Genomic DNA, 18,238 nt, shown 5'->3' on the forward strand with positions numbered 1-18,238 from the left:
CTTCCCACTCCTCTGTCAGACGTCGTAGTCTGTTGGTCCCTGCAGTGGCTCCCACATCCATCCATCCACTCCATGGGTACCCATGGCCCGCACCTCGTCAAAGTTCTCATCCCGTGAACAGTGTCAAGGCAGCATTGTTCTTGTTGATACCCCTCTTCCTAAAGCATTCCCCGCCCCGCCCCCAGCATATGTTCCTCATAACTGCTAGAGCTATATTCAAGCACAACTAGGGCGCGAGATATTCAACAGCCCCTTGCTGTCTCGGCCCAAAATACTAATTTGGTTTCAAAGTTCTATTTTCTGACGTTTCCCTTTCATTCTCTCGCCCATGGTAAACCAGACCATATGCAGTACTTAATAAGTTATTCATTCATTACATTTCTGTAGATTGCCAGTGCCCCCTTAACGCTTGGAATACTTACCATTCCCCTACAAATACAACACACACACACACACACACACACCTCTCCTGATGTTGACAATTTATATCCATTCTCTAAGACTTCACAGTGTGGCGTCACCATCTGGAAATAAGTTTTACCTCTACTGGGTTCCATAATACTTTCTGAACTTTATGTGTTATTGCCGCTTCCTGACTCTGGGCTACAGCTATGCATACATACCTTGAATTTGCTTGTACACCTGACAGTATATAACGTTGTGCTTCTCCTAAAGTAAGCACTGAGTACATACTTGTGATGAACAGTGGAGCTATGACTAATCCAGGCCAGGGTTTAGAAACATCATTGTAACAAAAATAGGATAGGATTGATTCATTCTCTCTCCCTCCCTCCCTCCCTCCCTCCCTCCCTCCCTCCCTCCCTCTCTCTGTGTGTGTGTGTAAATCTTGGTGTCCAGTAGGAAGAGATACCATAATCAAGGTGACAGAAATGGAATGTCCTTGCTAACTGAGTAGGTGACAGAAGAACACTAGGAAACAGAAAATTCCACTTCTTTGAGTCTGGGAAATTGGCATTGAGAAGGAATTTCAGTTTCGTTTCATCAAAGTGTAAAAGGAGCACAGATTTATGTGTGGTTATGCCCCCCCCCCCCCAGTAATCCCAGCCCTCGGGAGGTAGAGGAGAGAGGATGACGAGTTTAAGGCCATCCTCGCTACATGAGAATCTATTTTTTTAAAAAAATTAATTAGCCAGCCGGTGATTCATATGCCTTTAATTCCAACAGTTGGGAAGCCAGCCTGGTCTACAGGACAGCCATGGCTACACAAAGAAACCCTGTCTCAAAACCCCAAATATATATATTTTATGTGCAGTGGTGCTTTGCTTACATGTATGAGGGTGTCCAGTCCCCGGAGCTGGACTTACAGATGGTTGTGAGGTGCCACATGGTTGCTGGGAATTGAACCCAGGTCTTCTGGAAGAGCAGCTAGTGCTCTTGTTGAGACAGCCTGGAGACCCTCCCTGTCTTAGGAAAAAAAAATCCCTAGTTTAATAGTTCATTATAAAAATAACAATGTGTGGTAATCACTATATAAAAGAATCACTTGTTTATAAATAGAATCTTGTCTTTATCAATTTCTTGTACTGATTAACAGTTAAAGGCAAAGTCATCGGGGAAACCAACCCACTATACTCCCCTTTTCACAGCATTTAGTGCAGGGTTCCGAAAGCTCCCATAAAATGGGGGCACTTATAAAAATAAAAGGTAGATGCCACAGTGAATTCTCATACTGTCAATAAAATGAAAACTTTCCCTGGAAACAATCAGCCCAGACCTGGTGGCGAACTGTAATCCCAGTACTTGGGAGGTGGAGGTATCGTGGATCAGGAGTTCAAGGTCAGTTTCTGCTACACAGGAAGTTTAAGGACAGGCTGGGCTACAAGAAACCCTATCTTTAAAGAAAAAGGAAAAAAATCATTCCCGGGGTCAATGACATGGCACAGTGGATAAAGCATTTGCCACTCCATGCTCTGTGCATCATCATCCCAGCAGATATTCTGGGAACCAAGGTTTGGAAACGGTCCTTGTCCAAAGCGTCCTACTGAGGACAGAGCAGACGCAGGACTTGGGTCCAGGTCGGGTCCCTGCGGTCCCGCCAGTCATTTTGCTATTAAACTCTAATTTCTCTGTCAGGGATCTTTTCTGAATGCCTTGTCTCATCAAATCAAGGATGTTATGTCTTACAAGGCACAGTTAAAACACTGCCCATTAATGTTTTTGTAATACACTACAACATTAATGGAAGGTCTATCATTACAGTTTCAGGAATCCCAAAGTGTTTACACACACTTATACCCAAGTATACTCAGGTATAAATATGTACACATCTTCAATAAAATTGAGTAAACCACTAGACTTGAGGCAAAATATTTCTTATAAATGTTGTAAAATACAAATATCTCTGACTCCTTTAGAAGATTAACTTCATCATAAAATAAAAAGATAAATTTTAAATGTGAGTATTAGGGAACTACAAACATTTGTTAGCACAGAACTCTTTTTAAAAAATATCTCCGGGCTGGAAAGATGGTTCAGCAGTCAAGAATGCTGACTGCTTTTGCAGAGACCCTGGATTCAGTTCCCAGCACCTAACCCTGTGTGCCAAACATTCAAGCACATGAGTCTACAGGAGCCATTCCTGCTCAAACTACCACCATAAATAGTAAATGAAAATATAAAATATTTAAATTACTTCTTATCTGTTGTAGTAAGCCATATTATAAGAGTCCATTAAAAGCAGAGTTTAGCCAGGCATGGTAGCCCGTGCATGTAATCTCAGCATTTGGAGAATTGCCCCAAGTTTGAGGTCACCCTGGTTTGGCCTCGGCTACAAGTGAGGTGAGTTTTTTTGTTTGTTTGTTTGTTTGTTTGTTTGTTTGTTTTTGGTAAGTCTAGGCTATAGAGCAAAGCATTTTTCAAAAGACACATTTAAATTTTTAAAAATTATGTATGCGTCTGTGAGCCTGCATGTATACACTGTGCATGTGTGGGAAACTTGGAGGCCAGAAGAGGGTGTTGGAGTTACACGTGTGTGCAGCCTTGTGAGTGCTGGTAACCAAACCCAGTTCCTCTGAAATAGTGGTAACTATGTAGCATAGTTTAAATATCCCCCATTTTAAAATGCTTTTTTTCCTATAAAAATGATGGAAAGCAATAAAAATTCCTCCTCTGCATTATAGACAAATGTTCTCTGTTAGTGACAACACAGCCATCAGTCTCTGTAGACTCAAAGACCATCCACATCTCATCAGAGCACTCAGTGCAGCTTCTTTTTTTAAAGGGAACTGTAAAGTTTTTGAGATTGTAATTAAATCCTTTCCGCCATTCAACTCCTCCCATGCATCCCCCTTGCTCTTTTTCAAATTCATGGCCTTTTTCCTTCCTTTGTTGTTACACCTGTGTCTGAATATCTATATATTCCTACACGTAGAAATACAGCCTGCTAAGCTTGTGTAATGTTATGTATGTCTGTTTTCAGGGCTGACCAATTGGTTTTGGCTAACCAATTTGGTGTGTTATCAATGGAAGTTTCTGTCCCACCTGGTCCCACAGCCCATTCAGTCCCAAAGAAACACACAGAGGCTTACATTAATTACAACACTAGTTGGCCAGTGATTCAGGCATGTTCCTAACTAGCCCTTATATCTCAAATTAACCCATTTCTAGTAATCTGTGCATCACCATGGGGCTGTAGCTTACTGGTAATGTTCTGGCATCATTCTCCTTCGGCAGCTACATGGCATCTCTCTGACTGTGCCTTCTTCCTCCGAGCATTCATTTAGTTTTCCACCTACCTATATTCTTCCCTGCCATAGGACAAAGCGACTTCTCTATTAACCAATGGTAATAAAGCATATTTGTAGCATGCAGAAGGGAATCCCACTTTAGTGTGCTCTTCCCTGGAAGCAACGATTTCTGCTGCGCTCAGCATTCCTTCATTATCTGAAGCTCTTTGTCTGGGGTTGGAGCCTTGTGAGCTTTGTCCCTTCTGTGTTAGCATGCCTATTGGTGTCATCCTTGTTTGGGTCATGGTTAGGCAACCATGTTGACGAGGTGTCATGGTGATAGTGACTTCTTTGACATTTCCAAGAGACACAATCTCACAGCAAACTCACTGATCCTAAGACTTTAAAACTCCTTTCACCTGTTCCTCCCTGTTTCCCGATTTAGAAGCTGTGTTGTAGATGTACCAGTTGGGATGAAACTCCACAACTCTGCATTTTGATTGGTTGTGGGTTTCTGTAATGTTGCAAAGAACTCTCCTTGATGTGAAGCGAGAACATATTTATCTGTGGGTATAAGGATAAATATTTAGATTGTAGTTTAGATGTTGGTTTTGTAAAGTGATGGTGGTAGGCTCCCCTCTAAGATCTATGACTTCTCTAGCCCTGGAGAGTTGGCTAGGTTTCCAGGACCAAGCATGATTTCCCGCTTGTTGAGCAGGCCTTAAGTCCAACTAGAGAGCTATTCATTACCACCAGGGTATGTGTGCCACTATGGCACCTTTGCCAAGCTGGTTAATTGTTGTGGTTCATGGCATCATAGCTAGGTAGGGCTACTGGTCGCTTCCCTTCTTTGGAAGCTTGCATGGTAACTTGCGGTTCCATGAAAGCTGGTTTTCAGAGAGGAGGGTTTCAGGTCAGATTCGTTTCAGGTCCTCTGGCTTCTGTGCCCAAAGTGCATGGCATCTTCAGCAATAGGGACTTACCTTCCACCTCTGGGGGCTGCGGGGAATGAAGGGCAACAGGAGTAGCTTATGATTTGAGACTCTTGGAAAACCCTTACCAACAGCTCAAAAGAGGGCTGTTCATGCCTGGTGTTGGGATTTTTGTTTGATAGTCTATGGCTCTCGTGGAGAACATTGTCATTCCATATGGAAAATTTTAATGAAACTATGTATGTATACATAGATTTACATGTAATATAGGTATTTCAGCTAGATACTTAAAAGTATAATTCCTTATGATTTTCAGACATCCTTATTGTTATCGTCCCCCTCCTTCTGCATTTCTCTAATTATCCCGTTTCCCCATTCTCACTTCAGATCCCTTGTCCCCTGCTATTCCCCCTCTATTGCTCAGTCACCCCTACGATGCAATGCTCCCCTTTGCTTTCCTGGTTTCTGCAGTTCCTACAGGTTATGTACTCACATGTGAATATTTGGAGGTAGGAACCTCAGGTGAGAGAGAACATGTGGTACTTGTCCCTCTGGGTCTGGGTTACCTTACTCAGTGTAATTTTCTCTAGTTCTGCCCAACTCTCTGAGAATTCCATGATTTCATTTTTCTTTACAGCTGAATAATATTCCAGAGTGTCCGTGACCACATTTTCATTATCCATTCATCAGCTGAAGGACATGTAGGTTGTTTCCATTTCCTATGTATTGTGAACAGAGCAGCAATGAACATGGCTGAACAAGTATCTGTGAAATAGGATCAACATTCTCTTCTTTGGGTGTGTCTGAAGCGAATACCTCCAACTACCTCATGAGATTGTAATATTAACCATTTGACACAGAAACATTTTAGAATGCACGCAGCCTGCAGACTTCTCTGATTTACTTTGACGATACAGAGCAACCTCAGAATCACTCTTCTGAAACTGGATAATCCACTGCTTATGCTCCTAAAAGGCAAGCACCCTAAGTTATTATTTACGCCCCATCTTCTCCCCAACACATGTCTACACACAAGAGAAATGGGGAGTTGAAATACTGTTTTAAATTGTAGCTACGCAGCATAGCACCCCTCTGTCCTTCCTCCTTCAAGTTGATTATGTATGCATTACATCACAAGTGATGTGTGCATTACATCAACTTAGTTATTACTCTAGGGAAATTAATTAAAACTATCCACCAGAAAATAGCTTTCATTAGTTTTGGAGGTATTGGTTTGATGGTTATTAAAATTTCATCAAACTCATTTTGAGGGGTTCCTCTTGAGAGGGTATGCTTCAGGAGTGAGGAGAGAGTATGGAAGGACTGGGAGGTGAATGGAATTGGGGTGCATGATGTGAAATTCCAAAAGAATCAATAAAATTATGTTACTTAGAAAGATTTCACCAGAACTTAGTGCAGCGGTGTGAACGACAATGGCCTTCGTGGGCCCGCATGTTGGAATACTTGGTCCCTAGATGGGGCACTACGTGGGAGGGATTAGGAAGTCTTTCCTGTTGAAGGAAGTGTCTCCTTGGGGACTGGCTTTGACGTTTCAAAAGCCTACTTCATTCCCAGTGTGCTCTCTCTCGTTTTAAATTTATTTTTATTTTATTTGCATTGATGTTTTGCCTGCATGCATGTCTGTGTGAGGGCGTCAGATCTTGGAGTTACAGACAGTTGTTAACTGCCATGTGGGTGCCGGGAACTAAACTCGGGTCCTCTGGAGCGAGTTTCCGGACAGCTACAGCTGTGACACAGAGAAATCCTGTCTCAAAAAAACCAAAACCAACCAAACAAAAAAACAAAACGAAAAGAAGGGTGGAAATTGAGTTATCTCTTTAGCTCTATTGTTAAATACTTGAAACTTGAATTGTTTATGTCTGTTGGTAGCTATTACTTGGAAAAGATGTGAAGTACCAAGGAAACTACAGGACTAGCTTTCCCTTTCGTGTTAAGTCAATCTTGTCAGTAAAAAGAAGAGCAGCGGCGGAATGTTTCCTAGGGAGACGAGAGTATGGCAGTAGCTGGTGTGAGTCAGGACAAATGCGGTCAAGACATCTACAAATCCGGATGTGGTGGCACGTGCTTGAAGTCCCAGCACCAGGGGGCTGAGGCAGGAGGATGACCATGAGTCCTAGGACAGCTTAGGCTATAAAGTGAGTTAAAGGCCAGCCTTAGCTACAGAACAAGACCTTGTCTCAAACAAAACAGAACAGTTTTTTTTTTACTTATTTTTTGTTGTAAAACTGGTTTTGTCTTATTTAGATTTGTTAAAAGGACTTTCGATCTTTCTAGTTTCTTTTTTTTTTTTTTTTGCAGGAATACAAATATAGGAACACAGATATGCCTTCAAATTTTTATCACGTGGTTTCTTGATATTTTTAGTATTAGCGAGGTTTAAAAATAAAGAAAACCTTCTAGGCAGTGGAGGTGCATACCTTTAGTCCTAGTACAGGGGGAATCTCTGTGAGTTAGAGGCCTGGTCTGCAAGGTGAGTCCCAGGACAGCAAGGACTATTGCACAGAGAAACCCTGTCTCGAAAACAAACAAACGAACAAACAAATAAATAACATAAAGAAACCCAAGAGTCTGTAGCTGAGGGCACAGGAATGCAGTGTTTGTCTCTGCAGGCAAGGCTAGAGTGGGTTTGTAAACTCTACGTGTCTAATTTCCTTTTTACTTCATGCGTTGTTGAGAGAAGAACGTGTGCAATGTTACAGTGTCTGCCTCTAATAAATGTCAAATAGCCAAACCTGCCAGATGACATCCACCGAAGGTATTCAAGTACCTAATGGTTGTGGAGAAGACATTCCAAATACGCCACACAGTGTACAGAAACCAAGTCTTACAACTAAAACCGAAGCTTTAAAGCTGATAGACTTTCCAGGGTATTTTCAACTACATTTTATCTAACTCAGAAGTGTTCAGAGACATCTAAAAATTCTAGAACATTTTTGTAGTTTTGCTTTCTATATAATACTTCCCATTAGAAACAATCTAATTTCAACCCTGGTCATTTTACTATAACAATGTAAATCAACAGACTTAAAGTGTGTAAAACCAGTTTCACCCTAAAAACATTTATAATAAATCCATATCTTAGAATATATACCTCCAATTTATGTAACAGAATCTAACCAGTTAGCTTTTTCTATTCTGTCTTCTAAAATAACAAATAATTTGAAAGTTATACCAACTAGAAATATTATGATTTCTGTCTTAGTTTGGGTTTCTGTTGCTGTGACAACACCATGACCAAATGCAACTTGAGGAGGAAAGGGTTACTTTCAGCTCACAGCTACAGTCCATCACTTAGGACGTCACAGCTGGGACCTGGAGGCAGGAACTGAAGCCCCGGTCATGGAGGAGTGCCACTTTGATGGCTTGCTTCATGGCTTGCCACTTGATGGCTTGCTCTCAGCTTGCTTTCTTACAGCATCAGCACCATCTGCCAGGGATGGCACCAGCCACCATCATTGATCAAGGAGGTGCCCTACAGACTTGCCTACAGGCCAATACTATGGGGGCATTTTTCTCAAATAGGATTCCTACTTCCAAGACATGTCTAAATTTGTGTGGGAGTTGATGAAAACCAACCAGTATAGTAGCATATAGAAAATCATAATTTATAAAAAAATAATTTATAGTTTTAGTACATATATCATGCTGCTAATATAAGTGAATGAACTCATGCATTTGTTCCAAAGAATTAATATTGAGATTTATGAAGCATATAAAGAAGACTAAAAAAAAACCCCACCAGTTTGACATTGTAATTTTTTTCTTAAATGACTAAAAAATTCCTTTTATATGATGAATTTATTGGATGAAGAAACTGTCAGATTTGAGATTCCATCTTAACACCTGTCAGAATGACTAAGATCAGTAGCACAAGTGACAGCTCATGCTGGTGAGGAATATGGAGCAAGGAGAGCTCTCCTCCACTGCTGGTGGGAGTGCAAACCTGTACAGCTGCTATCAAAATCAATATGGTGGTCCTTCAGATAACTGGGACTCCATCTGCCTCAAGACCCACCATACCACTCTTGGGCATATACTCAAAGGATGCTCAATCATACCACAGGGACACTTGCTCAACTATGTTCACAGCGACTTAGTCATAATAGCCAGACATTGGAAAAGTAGAATAGATTTTGTGGGTGGGGACGTGAACAGGGGAGATCAGGTGGGGGGCTGGGGGACAGAGGAAGAGGGTATGAGGAGAGACGACTTGAATAGGGGGCAATGTAGAAACCCTGTACAGTGGAACCTGGATCCTAGGAGCGTGACCCTAGCAAGGACTCCTAGTAACGGAAGATACGGAACTGTATTAGGGTTCTCCAGAGTCACAGAGCTTTCAGAATGAGTGTGGGTGTGGGTGTGTGCGCGTGTGTGCACGCACGTGGGTGTGCATTTGAATGACTTACGGGCTGCAGTCCAACAATGGCTAGCAGTGAATGGAACGTCCAAGAATCTAGTAGCTGCTCAGTCCCGTGAGGCTGGGGGTCGCAGCTGGTCTTCTGTGTGTGCTGGAACCCCAAAGAAGTAGGCTCCAAAGAAGAAATGAACATGCTGACAAGGCGAGGGCAAACACACCCTTCCTTCTCCCACTGCCCTTACGCAGGCTTCCAGCAGAAGGTGTGGCCCAGATTAAAGGTGTGCCTCAAGATCGGGATCAAAAGCATACGTCATCTTCCTCAAGATCAGATCAAAAGCCTGTGTCTTCCACCCTCAAGATCTGTATCAAAAGAGTGAGTCTCCCAGCCTCGAGACCAAATTAAAGGCCTGTGTCATCCCACCTCAAGACTCAGATCAAAAGCCGGGGTCCACCTGCCTCACGATCCAGATCCCAGGTGTGCCCTCCATTTCTGGATTGTAGTCATTCCAGGTGTAGTCAAGCTGACAGCCAAGAAGAACCATCACAGAGCCTGTGCCAGTCAGCTTCCGTAACCAGGCAAGGTTCCCAGTGGTGGGCTGAGGACACTAAGCCGGCCACAAAAGTTTTGACCCACAGCCTGTGCTGCCTGTAAAATGTGCTGGAACAACTGGAGGCTCTGAGCTTGTGAGAGAGGCCAACCAAAGACTGGCCTAACTTGAGGCTAAACCACAAGAGGGAGCCTCTGCCTGGATGACGAGGAGCCAGAAGCTGGATGGTTCAGAGACCTAGGGTAGAACCAAACGTGACTGACCAAAAAAAATAAAGTCAGTGATAATTCTGCTCTACTCATAGATTGGTGGAAGCAGACGCAAAGCCCCACAGCCAAACCGGCTGAACCCTGGGAACCCCATGGAAGAGGAGGGAGGATTGTAAGGAGCCAGAGGGGACACCAGGAGAACACAGCCCACAGAATCAACTAAGCACGACTCATATTCAATCACTTGTTCCTAATGGGGAAAGTCTTTTGGGGACACATTCAGCAGATAGAATAGAACCGCATCCAGTGTCAAGGAGAAGGGTGGCTTTTGTTGTCTTCAGTGGTCTATAAGTAACTCTTAAAACCCTCGCAGACTGAGTGGCAATCACAGAGCCTACGTGGTCTGTGCTAGGTCCTCTGCAAACAGTCTGTGGTTGTTTAGCTTGGGATTTTTTTTTTGTGGGATTCCTAACAGTGGGATTGGGGATAAATCTGCCTCTGTTGCCTGCTCTTGGGACTCTTCCCCCCCTACTGGGGTGCCTCATTCAGCCTTGATATGAGGGTTTGTGCCTAGTTTTATTGCATCTTGTTATGCTATGTTCAGTTGATATACCTGGGAAGCCTGCCTAGAAACAGAGAAGCAGTAGATGTGGGGGGACGGGGAGCGAGCTGTGGGGTGGGGACTGGGAGGAGGAGGAGAGGGGAGGCTGCAGTCAGGATGTATTGCATGAGAGAAATAAACAGGAAACAAGAAGCTGTCAAATTTGTTCGAAAGTTATGATTAATTGATTTTTGAAGACATAAGAAAAGTATCAGTAGCAAAGAATGTTTCCAAGAGGGAAGCCCAGATTTTCTTGAAATTATTGTATGTATCAGTGATTGGAAGAGTCAATCAGTTGTTACCAACGGAGAAAGCCTTACTGAAGGACTGGGTCTAAACCCAGAAGGTAGAATAGACCTGCATCCAGTACGAAACAGAAGGATGACTTTTGTTGTCTTCCATGGTCTTTTAAAAGGCCCTAAGGCTTTAATATGTCTGACAGCATGTGTACTATAAAAAAATCACTAGATTTTTGCCGAGAGGATGTTATCAAATGTTTCTGGTTAAAGTTTTTAGACTCCGCTTAAAAGCCTAAAAAGTCACTTTGACTAATATTTCAAGCTAGACAGATATGTCTCTTTTATCAACATATATGCCTCAGTTAACGCTGCTGTAAGTTTTAGATAGCCAGTAAGTTCTAGGTAGTTTCTGAATTCATTTACTATCAAGTTTAAATCTGGCATATTTGTTGTAGCATTTGTCATGATTGTAATTGGTACCTTCAGTGTGCGAAGCACCATCTGCAATTGGTTGATTATTTTCTGATCCCCAAACAAGAGAGTTAAACACAATTTTAGCCAGACATGGAGGTGCATGCCTCCAGTTCCAGCAGGTGGAGAGTGAAGCAAGAGTGTCAGGGGTACCAGTCATCCTCTGCTGTATAGGAAATTTGAGGCCAGCCTTAACTGCATAAAACCCTGTCTCAAAAAAAAGAAAGAAAGGAAGAAAGAAAGAAAGAAAGAAAGAAAAGAGAGAGAGAGAAACCAAAACAAACAAAAAAAAACACAACAAAACCCAGAAACAAACCAGCCAACTAGCAAACAAATCAGGTAAATAATGATCGCCGTAAATCAGAGAAAGGTTAAGCATCCTGCCAGCTCCAGAGTAGAGCCTGTCTTTCAGAGCTTCAGATTTAGAGGCACGTTCTTTGGCAAGGACAAACAAGAGCTCTCAAGCTGTGGCATTAAAAGACTTAGAAATTCTCGCTCTGATAGTAGGTGCTTTCTTTCAGAATTACCATTTTCATTAACACAACCATTTCAACTTTATATGAATTAAGTTTTGTATTTCTAAATTCATCTAAAGTACGATTACAGATAATGACTTTGTTGCTAAGTTTTTTTTAGATTCTTTTGTGTGTGTGTGTGGGGGGGGTGTCTCTTACCAGCCTAGTGAAACATCTCTTCTAGACTTGTTGCCTCACCTCAGTAGGTTTTTATTGAACTCCAGGTGCTCAGGTGATTAAACGATGACCCTTCCAATAGTGGGTTGTGTGCCTAACACATTAGAGTTGGGTAGTGCATGGATTTTGGCTCTGTGGACATTGGGATTGTGGTTAATGTCCCTACCCTGCTTTTTGTGTTCTGATGATCTTACAGAGATGCAGATTGAATGTTCTGCTAGAGTTCTGCACTGGCAGCTCTCCATTCCCCGTTGCTGCCGGGCACATTATAGTCCTGCTCTGTAAATACGTCTTTGGACATCACAGCACTCAGAGCTACAGAGGTTCTTGATTTCCCTCTATTTCAAAAATTGCGTCTTTTTTAGGAGTATAAATTCCCATTTCCAGCACAGCTTTCTGAAAGATGTCCTTAACTGTAGAATGTATAAAGAATTAAAAATTCTTTGCATAAATGGTTTAAAAGATTAGTTGAATCCACCTCCAAAAGTGAGCATTCTAATAGCAAAGATCTTCTAACATATTAAGTGGATCAATAAATCCCAAGCCAATGGTGCAGGGCAAGGCCTTTCTTTACTCATTAGGTGTAATTACCCAAGCAGCTTGATGATTCCAACAAAGTGGCACACGTTACCAGTTACCTTGACAATAGATTCTCTCTGAAGTCCACATGGACAATGGCAGCTTCATTTCCTTGAGATGCAGCTCATCCAGCAGAAGCTCTGATTTTCTTGCAAACACAATGTTTCAATCTAGAAGCTGGATCTACTCCTCCTGGGGTCTTCTACTAGAAAACCAGAAACTCCTTCCCCTCTCTGCCCAGTCCATCCGACATTGACAAGCACTTGTATCTCCAGCAAGGACCCATTAGTTCCTTTGTCTCCGTGTTCATCATGACAGTGATCATTTCTGTGTGGGGGCAGAAACTAGGTTCGCTTTCCTTCATTTTTACAAGGCTTGCTAAGCAGAACATCCCAGAATGGCCTGTGACATTCCCCTAACATTGCACTGTCTCTTGCCGGCAATAAGCCGCCATAGCCTTGCTGCAGGAATTCCTACAGCCAGTAGCCTTTAAGTTACCCACCCACTTGGGCGTGGCCTCATATACTATATATGCTGATGTAAAGTGCGCATCTGGCCTCTCCCAGCTGCGGGATTCGGTTGCTGTTCCTTGTTTGGGCGGAGGATTGAAATCTGTGAGTCTACCCCTAAATAAATAACCCTCTGTTATACTCAATTCTGAGCTAGTGTGGGATTTCTTTTAAAAGTCTGTCTTCATCTGGTGCCCCACGTGGATCCGAACTCCACACCTAGTGGGTAGACCAGCTTAAAGGCCTAACCAGTCCACAACCCGGAAAGTTTCCCACCCCTGCCCACTTGGCTTGCTTTTACTACTAAGCATTTTTTTTCTTTTGTAACCCCCCCTCCCCGCCACAGTAAAGCTAACTGTGTGTGGTGACTTGGAAATTTCCCAAGATCGCGCACAACCCCTCCCACTGCCGCGTTCCCTGCCACATGGCAACTTGTGCAGCTTCCCGTTTGTGTTCCCTGCTCCTGAATTCTGGGCTTCTTGCTTCGTGTACAGAATTGATTTAATTTGCTTTTAATTTGTCAAGCAAAGCATATTTCTCAGTATTTAACCAGCACCAAAGTGAGGAAACCAAAGCGGCTCAGAACTGTTGTGCTGCAAGTTATGACTCTGTAACCACGACACCTCCTGGACAATAAAAATTATTACATCTAGGGCTGGAGAGATGGCTCAGAGGTTAAGAGCACTGCTCTTTCAGAGGTCCTGAGTTCAATTCCCAGCAACCACATGGTGGCTTACAGCCATCTATAATGAGACCTGGCACCCCCTTCTGGCTTGCAGGCACACGTGGAAGGAATGCTATACACATAATATAATAAATAAATAAATAAATAAATAAATAAATAAATAAATTAAAAAAATTATTACATCTAAAACAATTTACCGGACCTATAAACTTGAAAGTTATATAATTACAGACAATATTACCATCTAGAATTTTAGTAACTTTTTTGCTAATACTATAAATTGTATTCTGCAAGGCTTATATGGTTATTATGATACATCCATTTATTGGATGTTGGGACTCAGTCATTTTCTTCATAGTATATTCTTAAGAAAATGGTTGGATAACAGCCAAGAATGAGGCACTTTTAGAAATGATACAGTCTCTACAGACCAATAATAAACAGCTAGCTGACAGGATTAATATCATCGAAAATCAAAAGTTACCTGAAAAAAATTAATACTATTGAAAAGGGTAACAATAATTTAACAGACTAAATTAAATCCATGACAAAGGGTACTGAGAAACTGTCTGAAAGAATTCATACTGTTGAATTTAACAATCAAAATCTGTTAAAAAGTTATGGTAAGTTAGCAGATAGAATATCTCTCCAGGATGGCAATCTGCATGCTACCCAAGTAATGTCCAAGAATGAGGTGTTATCTTTAAAGGAGAAACTTCAGACCTTGGAATCACATGTGCAGAATGAGGAGCAGAGGCTAGGTGCCTCAATGAAATCACTAGAAATATACACAGGCCAGGAGATTCAGGCTTTACAAAAGACAGTAGTAAAAAGATTTTAAATGGTTGAGGAAATAATTGGAGCTGATGAGCAGGGAAAGAAGGTACAAGGATAGGGTTCAACATTGCCAGTAGCTGTCAGAGATGCAAAACAGACTAGCGCAGTTCCTCGGTAGTAATAACATGAAAAGGCCCAGTTTTCAGAAGCCATAAGTCATCTTAGGCAATGAACCTTATTGTTTGAGTGTCTTAATTATTTTTATCATGTATACGTGGTTTCCTTCATTGGATGAATGTTTTGGATAATTCATTCAAGGAAGATCACTTAACCCAGCCCTGCGAAACCTATATCCTTCACAGACCGATGGGGACACTAGTGGCAGATATTGAGGTCACCTTTCTGGATCAGCTACTGGTTTGAGTAGGCACTGCCAGAATGAGAACCCTGGTCAGATTTCACACAGATCTCCAGGAGAGCTGCTGGTGACCTATTTTGCAGATGCCACAAGGCAAAGGCTTACGAGGACTTTAAAGATAATGCTGAAGGCGGAGTAAGGGTTATATAATGCAGGCAAGGGTGCAGCTGGTAAGGGGGAGCATCCATCAGGTCTCCAGAACTTAAAAGCCTTGCTTGCATTCACTTTGATTACCCAGCTCAAAAACCTTAAAGCACTTTAAGCATCTTGTTACCCCTAGAAGACAGAGTAGAAAGATGGGAAAAGGTTAACAGGAAGTAGGAAGGTAAGCGTTCACCTTCACCCACTTCAGTCTGACCTCGCTCCTATTGACCGGAGATAGCCCTACTCAGAGGCTGAACACAGAGACTGTATTCCTTTCCTAAGATAACACAAACAACACCATAGGTTGACTAATAAGCCATGCTGAGGATAAACATATGTGCCTTAGCTTCTCTGAGTGACCTATGCATAGAAAAATTACTTTTTAAATATATTATTTTACTTATGTTTTTATCTTTGCTACATTTCTTCCTCATACTCAAGCCTGCTCAGGACTATCATAAGTCACCCTGTAATTTCATTTATAAAAAAAATTCCTGTGATAAGGAATGAGTGGGTCAACACATTCTCCTCTCTTTCCTCAAACTTAGTTATATATTAATCCTTCAAACAATACGACTCCCAGAGCTCCAGGGTTAGTGATCCAGCGGCTGCTGCAGCTCTTCAGCGTGCTCCTTTCTCACCTAACACCGGTGCTTGACTTCTCTTCAAACGCATCTGTCTCCTCCTCATCCACAGTCCACCATTTGCTTCATGCCGAGTCAACCCGGAACTCTTTTCTGTAGTCTGCAGCGTCCAGCCAAGAAGCCTGGCTGCACTTGAGAATGGATCCCTCGGCAGCAGCAAGGCAGCAGTGTTAAACTTTGGTCCCTCGTTGCCTGTACCACCTCTACCTAGGGATTATGGATCTTTCTCTTGTCTGTGCCCTGTAATCATTTCGTCTTCACGTGTTCACCTCTCTGTTAGCCCTCAACCCCCAAAGCTTCTGGTTATCTCGAGAGTCAGCTCTTCTGTCCTCTGTGGGCCTTCCAAATATCACCTAAACCCAAATCACACCTCGAGACTGTGCCGGCGGCGCCTTCCGTGCCACACCGTCCATTTAGAATCCTGGAAGGCAGGAACTCTGCTCCTGTAGCCTCCCTGCCAAAAAAAAAAACAAACCCACAAGCTGCTGCTGTCTTCCCACTGATTGCTTAGAAAATAAAATCTCCTGAAGGCTCATCTCATAGGCAGAACTCTCGTCGTATTGCTGTCCCTAGTGAGATGGAAAATGGGGTGGACTTGTCTCCTTATTGCATGGGCAGGACTCACGGCATCAACAGCCCTGCCCCTCGTCCCATCACAGAGGACACTGCGTTTTTGTCTCCAGGAGCATGCTCACAACCCTTCCAGTGTTTGTCTATGAGTGCACAGGCTTTATTGGTGCCCTATTCTGTCGTCAGTGGGCATATGTAAGTCCTGGCTTTACAGAGAACAAGTACACCATTCCCATTTGCTGAGAAAGCCAAGGCCTTCTTGGCTGGTCCATCTGCATTCTCAGCTGCTGCCTGGATAGCCATGGCTCTGATCTCTAGCATCCTTCGTTATTTTTTTTTTTCTTTTATTATTGTGTATATCCTTTGTGTATGTGTCTGACTTCTTTTACGTGTGTTGTTGGCTAGTTCTTGTCCTATGCATAAGTGCCTTGGTCCTATATACCTCCTCACTGAACGTGTGTGGTACTTAGAAGAGACATAGAGACTAAGCAGAGGCCATGAGACTTATCCAGAACTTTCTCTCAACCACTCCTTCCCCCACACCATATTCTGTCCTCTGGATAATTTTCCTTAATCTTGTCAGTGAAGTTGTAATCATAGTTTGGATTTTAGAAGCATTTTCTGAGAACTTACAGATGGAATATATGCAAATCAGGGTGCCTGTCTTGAACTGCTTGCTGTCTTCTCTCTTTTAAGAGTCAAGTGCCCTGGGTCCTTTTAAAATTTTTATTTTGTTTATGTATGAGCATTGTGAGGTCTAGTTTTTATGTTAGCTTAATACAAGCTAAGGTCATCTGGGAAGAAGTCACCTGCATAGAGAAAAATTCCCCGTGAGATTGGCCAGTGCTCTTAGCCATTGAGCCATCCCTCCAGCCCCTCCTTGGGTGTGAACTCAGGGGTCTTGGGAAACTTGCTGTACATGGTGACAGGTGGCTTGTCCTTCTGTGAAGCCAGCCTTTCCTAGTAACCTTTCAAAAAGAAAACGCAAAAAGCCTCATTTTAACAGAGGATATTTAAAGCGCAGGGGCTGCAGGTGGGAGCATGTGCGGACCTACTGGGCCAAATAAGAACAGGGGGCAAGAGTCGGGAGGCTTGAGTTCCCTCCCCCCCCCTCCGGGAGGCTGCCTGGACCAACCTCCGGGTACCAGTCTTCCTGTTCACCAGCTTTGCAATATTAGTTCCCCCTTGTTCCTCAGGCCCAGTTCCTCGGTTTTACTTCATTCTTTGTCTCCTGGGCCCTGCTGCAGCTGGTTTTTTAAATTAGTTAATTAATTATTTTTTGTCGGCCCCCCCCCTCTATTCCTCTGTCCGCTGCTCCTGCTGTTCGTCAGCCCCCTCTTCTGCCTTCCACTCTTCTTGCTCCCGCCGCAGACTTGCTCTGGTTTCTTCAGAGTCAAAGCTGAGCCCCTGCGCCCCATCCATCCCGTGCAGCCCTTTAACTACGGCCCTGAAGGGAGCCCCTTTCCAAGCGGCGCTTCTCCCCTGCAGTCCCGCAGGTCACACTTCCTCATGTTCTGAGTCACTACCAGGTCTACGTCCTCAGGCTCTCCACTGACGCAGTCTGGCAGAGCTCCCCGAGGCAGAACCTGAGGCTGTCTCCAGTCTCCTTCCTACCTGGCCAGCATGTGATGCTTTCGTCTCCTTCCTCCTCTTCACTCTTCCCTTATTCTTGTTACTTGTTTCTCATTGCTCTGCATTGTGATGTGACCTGTTGTCCTGCCCTGTGATAGCTGATGTGGCCGCTGGAGGCACAGCACAGCTAGAGAAGACAAAGTTTCTGTCACTCCTAGGTGCTAGTGACCCACTCAGGACCAGGAGATCAAGAGGCAGAAGACAGATAAAGTAACTGTGTGTGCCCAAGATGGTCTTTTGGCTGAACCCTTTCATCTTCAAAATTGGCTATCCCTGGGTGGGGAAGACCCTTGATCCCATCAAGTCAGAAATGTTTGTTTGTTTCTTCTTTAAAAATAAATTGTGATGCTTAGGCTGGGATTGTAGCTCGGTTGGTTTAAGTGCTCGCAGGTGAGGTCTATGAGGTCTTGGGTTCAATACCCAGTACTGCATGGGACCAGGTATGGTAGGACATGCCTGTAATCACATCCAGCCACACAAGGGCCTTAAATGCTGGTGTCTCCATGACCCCGAACACTCTCCTT

The sequence above is a fragment of the Alexandromys fortis genome, unplaced genomic scaffold (genome assembly GCF_014885135.2).
Source record: "Alexandromys fortis isolate MF-2015 unplaced genomic scaffold, M_Fortis_MF-2015_v1.1 scaffold_86, whole genome shotgun sequence".
Classification (NCBI taxonomy): domain Eukaryota; kingdom Metazoa; phylum Chordata; class Mammalia; order Rodentia; family Cricetidae; genus Alexandromys; species Alexandromys fortis.